Below are 7548 nucleotides of genomic sequence, written 5' to 3' on the forward strand. Positions count from 1 at the left end.
CGCACCCGCTTGCGGACTCTGGCGGCAGTGCGCGTCTCCGCCCATGTCATGGACTCCATTCTATGCACGGGTGGATTCTGCCGTCCGTCCAAACACATTCTTTGAACACACAGCGGAATCCGCCCGTACATAGAATGGAGTCTATGGCACAGGTGGAGACTTGCCTGGCCACTAGAGTCTGCAAGCGGGTGCGAGCTGCGGAATCCGTGACAGGTTTCCAGGTTTTACGATTCCGTAGTGTGCACGTACCCTTACCTTGGAGAACGAAGCGGGTCAGAATAGCTGTGACCTCACCACGTGCAGGATTTGAAAGGCGCCACAGGACGGGAATGAAGCCATGACGCAGGACACCGATGATCATTGGTAAATATATATGCCCGCATGCTGCCAATTCAATGTGGAATGCTTCTTTAAAGGTTTTTACAAAATTAAACGGTCACGGAAAAAAACAATAAAAATATGCACTCTTGTCCTGTCCACCTCCCCCTAACCCCCTGTTTTTTTAACAGTGGCTGGCCCTGCTGCCCCAGGCCTTCCTACTACAAGGAGGTGCTCAGATGACCCACCTCAGAACCCAGATTCCTTATGTCAAGAACGGGACTTGATGATGCACAGCGGCATTCGGCACCATTGTTTCTTACTGTACATAAACTCCATCTGAGTATTGATAGGTATAACGATGAAAGTTCTTTCCATGAACATCTATTCCTCTTTTGATACATCCTAAGGTTTTATTTGCCTTGGCAGCACTTGCTGATAATCAAATGCAGAACGTTAGGATTTGGACAAAGCCAAGCGTGCTCATGGTTCGCCCATCTCTAAGTATTTTACTTAGCGTATATGGTGGTCATCATGGGCAGGTGTGGTTTCGATGTCCAATAGCTCTGCAACGTCACCCCAACATCGGGTATACAGCTGTCTTCTCCACGTCTCAAAAGGCTTAAGGCCCTATTATATCAGGATCAGGCTGATCAGGAGGCATAAGCGAGTGCCGACCTGTCAGATCAGCGCTCACTTGCTCCTCATTCCCCACGGGCATGTAAAAGCAGAGGGGATACAGGAAGGTGAGGGAGGCAACAAGTTGAAAGACAAGGATCAGCCAACATTGTGCATGTCGGCTGATCATTGCCTTTTAACAGGAAATATTACACCAAGTGATTATCGTCCGTAACGGCTGATAATTGGCCAAATACAGCCGATAACCATTGGTGTAATAGGGCCTTTACTTCTGAGCAGTAGATTCACAGTAAGCGAGTGCTAGGGAGCAGAGGTTTTGAGCCATCTTCTGCTCCCTTGGTTTGATTCAGGGCTCCTCTGCTCTTACTACACCTCCAACATACTTCACATTTCGGGCAGCGATAACCTTTGAGTCACTTTGCCACCGGGAATATATATCTTCTTCTTCTAGTTGCCGCTCATGCCCATAATTTGTAAAACGTCAAAATAAATTATCTGAAGAATTCTGCTCTCTTTGAACTTTAAACCTGACGGACGATACCATCAATGATGGACATATCTCAGTTTGTTCTGACCTAGGAAAAGTATTGCAACATGATAAGAATGAGAAACTGGATCCCTAAGAGATAACCATTTCACCACAGTCTCTAGAAATGAATTCCCATAAATTACACCTCAATCGTATCTCTATAAAAGCCAAAACCTTGTCCTCATCTTTTGCTTTCCTTGGTGAGAAAACAAAACATATCGGACTCCCAGAATTCACACAGATTGGAGCTGAGAGATGATTTGTTTCGACACACACATGTGGAATCCACAAAAAGTCTTGTAAACAACCAGATAACAGAGCCGGAGATGAATAAAGGTGATTGTTACCCCGGTGTTATACATGTAATAAAAACATGTCAGATCTCTTCAGTAATAAAGTATATTCGGGATGCTTCATCCAAACAGAGCCGGAGAGATAAGCAAGTCATGCACGGAAAACCATCTCCAAATATTTTAAGAAATTAAATACTTAAGTATGAAAACTATCTCCTCGCTTGCTATTCATTACCGATCCCCAGACAGCCTTCACCTCTAAGGCTAGGTTCAAACTACGTTTTTGTTTTTATGCATCAGTTTTTCCATTGACTTCCATATTGAAAAAAAGCGGATCTAAACGCATCCGTTTTTTTTCTACAAACAGAAAAATGTAGCCGACCTTTTTACGTGTACGTAAAAAAAAATTGGATGCGTTTGATCCATTTTTTTTTTATAATGGAAGTCAATAGAAAAATGGATCAAAACGGATGCACACAAATACATCAGTTTTTCCATTCGTTTTTTTTTTTTTTTTGCAAGAACAGATGAAAAAAATAGTTTGCAAAGAATTTATGTGAACCCAAGCCTAAGGAGTAATTATTTTAATCTGTGCCTTTTTAAAATTATAATTAGATATGAGCAAACCAAACTTCTCAAAACCAGATTCGTTACGACTAGAGATGAGCAAAGCGAATCCGGCGTATAAAAATTAGCTGTCAATCGGGCCGCCAATTCCTTTTGTTCTGTGAAGCAAATTCCCACCTATTCGTTAAGGAAATTTGCAAAAAAACAAAAACAAAATGGTGGCCGCACATGCTGTCTGGAGCGTCACTGGGCAGAAGAAAGGGATTAACCACAATTCCTAGCACCCGTCCAATCAGCTGCAGGCCCCTCTGTGATGTCAGCACTTCCCCCTCCCCCTCTATATAAGGCGGTTCGGTAACGGAGGTGGCCAGTCGGCTGTGTATGGAGGAGAGAGCAGGATGGCAGCAGGCAGTTACAGCAGAGCAGGGAGAGACTAACAGCGATATAGGGTCAGAGAGGAGAGGATAGGATGGCTGATTGTAGGGGATTGTTTGTTGTAGCTGTCAACCAAGTGTTCAGTTTACCAAGTAACTGGGTGCCTATAGGAATTCACTGGGACCAGTGAAGACACAGTCCACATTATTCAGTCACTGGGCACTTGGCACTTAGCACTTAAAACTCCTGTAAACTCCTGTTGAGTTATACCAATTTACTGGGATCAGTGAATGGAGCGTGCACCTTACATAATCAGTGGTCACACTCCACTCCTACTGTGTTATACAAGTTGGGTTTTATTAGACTGGCTCATTGACATTTTTTTTTAAATTGTCCAATTTTCTAATTTTTGACACTTCTACAACAACACACATTAACAAATTTGCCCTTCTGTATTAGTCCCAGTATTGTAGCTACTATAGTTTGGCAGTTTTATTGAAATTTGGCAAGATTCGATTAACAAATTTGACCCAAAATTCGCAAAGCTCATGAAACGAATTTCCACCTGCTTCGCTCATCTCTGGGGCTAAACCTAAGCTGAGACTTCCTGTTCTGTCTGTAGTGATAAGAGGAGGCTGCTGTGAAGTGATTTGTGCAGCATTGCAGCAACATGTGACACCAGTAAGTAGAGGAGACAATAGCAGCTCCCTATGGAATGACCTCTTCACAGGTCTTAGAGTAATGTTTCACATTGCTATAAAGCATGTAACTAGATGATGTTAAACAAAAAACAGCCCATGCAATATGGCAGCCCCCATAACAATGTACAAAAAGTGGAGAGAAAATTAATCAGAAAATAAAAACTGTTAAAATAAAAGAACTTTTTTTGTACCTGACGAATCCGTAAAAGAAAACGTAGGTGACATATTTCCTTTAAGACATATCAGAGTGGAACAAGGAATAAAGATGGCAGATAACCCATAAATGCACATTAAGTAAAACAGGAATACAAACATAAAAAATAGATATATAAAAGAGCATGCACATTATACTATATAATGGCCTATTCTGTGCTATATAAGCTAAATATTACTGGAGTGATTGCTTCTTTAAAGTGTCACTACCACCAAAGTAAAACTCTTGACATGTCAGAGAAACATGTCAATAGTTTTGATTGGTCCAGGTCTGGGTGGTCGATCGGGAGAATGAGTCAGGGGAAGTCACGCTCAGCATAGTCCTCCTCCGACCCTGTTTCACATGAAGAGACGTCCTTATAGTGGAAGTCTATGGCCTATTGTCTATATATCTATTCACATTGACACACAGCACAGTCCTCTCTCAATCTGCTCAATCTACTGATTGGTAGGGGTGCGAACACTCAGACCCTGGCCAATGAAAACTTTTCACTTGTCTCTCTGACATGTCAAAAGATTTTTTTTTCGGTGACAGATACACTTTAATTTAGGTCATGAGGCACAATGCGAATGATGATCGCAGTACAGCGCTGCAGAATATGTTGGTGCTATATCAATGAATAAAAACAATTAATGTAGAACATAACAGTCCATTTGGAAGGGGTGTATCTGATGGGACATACATCTACTTCTGATATGTTAGGATTCTTTTGATGCTATTTTCATCCTTTATTGAAATAATAATAATAATAATAATAATAATAATACATAAAAGCCACTGCCAGTAATGAAAGAATAATACTTAGAGAATGCATATGGTGCTCAAGAAGCTGGTAATTGTGAAGACATAAACACCCCACATGTTGGAGAAATATGAGCTAGACCAGTAACAGGGCAGGAAATGGAGCCGCCATGTTCTGACCAGCACTGTATGGGTGGATGAGATGTGAAGGAGCAGAAACAAATCAGGAAAATGAATGTAGCATAAAACCTTTGCAGTCGGGCTTAGAAATACAACTTACTAAGCTGGTTTTGTAAATCCAAGAATGTTCTTTTATGAAATCTAAATATATCACATGTGTTTTCGGCTTTTCCTAGAGCCCAAGTCTGGGAAAGGGCTGTGTCCCTGGGAGAACAATCATTGGGAAGTGATAGGAGATAACCTGGGAGTGGGCGCTACCAGCCGCTGCAGATAAGCCTGAGCGCAGCATCAGAGGCCCCCACACTGGCTGTGGGAAGAAGAGCCACTTATTGGCGTAATATTTTATTGTGGAAAATAATCTGGGCTTAACGTCTTCCATCGAAAACCATTGTAATCTACATATTAAGAGGTTAACAATCTAGTCATTTCTATATATTTTTTAATTGACTGAGCTTGAATTTTCTCAAACGTGGCTCACAATTCTGTGCAAAGATATAGATTTAAAGACGCTGGTGTCGGAAATTTTTTATAGATTTGTAATTTACTTCTATTTAAAAATCCCAAGTATTCCAGTATTTATGAGCTGCTGTATGTTCTGCAGGAAATGGTGTATTCTTTCCAGTCTCACACAGTGCTCTCTGCTGCCACCTCTGTCCATGTCAGGAACTGTCCAGAGCAGTAGCGGATTCCCATAGAAAACCTCTCCTGCTCTGGACAGTTCCTGACATGGACAGAGGTGGCAGCAGAGAGCACTGTGTCAGACTGGGAAGAATACATCATTTCCTGTAGGACATATAGCAGCTCATAAGTACTAGAAGACGTAAGTTTTTTTAAATAGAAGTAAATTACAAATCTATATAACTTTCTGATTTGAAAAGAAAAATAAATAGTGCCTATGCTTATACTCAGTTATACACACTGCTGCTATAATTTGTCTGCACTCACACTCAGCTATACACACTGCTGCTATAATGTGCTTGCACTTTCACTCAGGCACTCACACTGCTGTATATAAAGTTTCTGTTACTGTCCTCCTGCACAGCTATGTGATTCTCACTTCCTGATTGGTCCAAGCTGAACACACACCCCTTCCCCATTGCTGTCATGTGACCACACAGACCTCTGACAGCAGCCCTGCTTCTCTATTCTAGCCTGTTGTACTACGCTACTGCATTATGGGGATCTGCAGTCCCATCCTGTATCTAAAAACTGCGGATGTTTTGTCAGTTTTATGCACTTACTATACATTAACTCCACATGCTGATACTATACTGTACAGTAACTTATAATATCACATATTCAGCTGCTTCTAAATGTTTGTTTCATTTGTTTTAAATGTTATTCAGACTAAAAAATCTATATTTTTGAGGCGTGGAACCAATTGTCTGAATTTCAATGATTTCTTAGGGAACACTTTGCTTTGGTTTAAGAGTGGATTTAGATTACAAGCATGATCCCAGAACATATTATGCTCGTAATCCAATATATATATATATATATATATACAGAATATATATATATTATTTTTATTTTTTGAGAATTGGATTAGGTGGAAGGTGACTCTTTTAAATACTTGTTCAACTTTACTTAATACCAAGATGTGCGCATGCAACAGATTTTATGTGCCAAGGTTATCAGGGATCTACAGAAGAATGAAGACGTTAATATAAAGTAGAAGATAAAAATTCCAAATGTTAAAACTAGTCTTTTTGAGGGTGAAATGATTTGACAGTAAGAGCTGCTCCAATGCTTTTTAATCATAGTCCATTGTCCATGCCAAAGCCGGAATCATTCAGAACACGCAAGAGTTTGTGCAAGAATTCTGAGTAATATTGTCAGAATCTTATCTGGCTAATTGGGGAAGAATTATGCTTTTTGTTCAGAAATATTTCATTTGGCGATATTTTTAAAGGCATACTGAACCAATTTGCTCCCTTTGTATAAGATATTAAGAAATACAAAGGCCATTTATGCAACTAAAACTCTCATTTACAGCATCGATCCAAGCTTCATTTTTAGAATATAAACAAATGTGAACTCGAAATAATTCTCAGAATTTTTTTTTGGGCCTAATTTGGACTCATCACTGTTTTCGGTTTACAGAAATTCCTATTTGTCGGCCAGTGCAGTTAGCAGAGAGCTGTGTTTAGACTGTAATTTCCTCGTTTTCTGGTCGATCTTTAGCAGCTACCTTTTAGAGAATTAACCCCTTCCCCTACACAGTGATATCTGAGAACAGCATTTTAATTTCCTGTACTTCTCTGAGCCATAACTTTTCCATCAACATTGCTATACAAGTCTTTGTTTTTGTGGGACAAGTTGTATTTTAAAGAGAATCTGTAGCGGCATGTAGTTCCCCCCCCCCAAAAAAAAAAAAACAAAAAAAAAAACGCCAGTACCGTATTGCAGAGGTCTTCATGGCACATCCAATTTGGGGGTCTGCCTTTTCCCCGATGCCATATTTTGAAGAAAAACTACTTTTGTTGCTGCAGCGGGGCCTAGAGTCTAGGCCTGCAGCTCCTCTTTCCGCCTCCATCCAGCTCAAAGTGAAGGAAGGCGGGGAGAGAGGCGCCACAGGCCTAGTGCACAGCTGCTCTAGGCCATACCAGATTGACTCCCGGTCCCGCCGCAGCAATAAAAGTATTTTTTTTTTTCAAAATACCAGCAGGGGGACTACATACAGGGGATGCCTACTACATTGGGCATACTACCTGCTGAAGGCGCTAGCAGGGGTATTAACTACGGGGGATATCTATTACATGGAGGATACTACTTATCTGGGGGATAACAGAAGGACTACCTACAGGGAAGGGGCTACTACATGGGGGATATTACCTATCTAGGGGCTAGCAGGAGGACCAGCTACAGGGGAGGGGCTACTACATGGCGGATACTACCTACTGGAGGGCTAATGAACAAATAGATTATGGACAAGGGGATGCCTACTACACAGGGTCATGTGAGCTACCACCTATTGGGGGAATTTCTTAC

Source organism: Dendropsophus ebraccatus, chromosome 2 (genome assembly GCF_027789765.1).
Source record: "Dendropsophus ebraccatus isolate aDenEbr1 chromosome 2, aDenEbr1.pat, whole genome shotgun sequence".
NCBI lineage: Eukaryota > Metazoa > Chordata > Amphibia > Anura > Hylidae > Dendropsophus > Dendropsophus ebraccatus.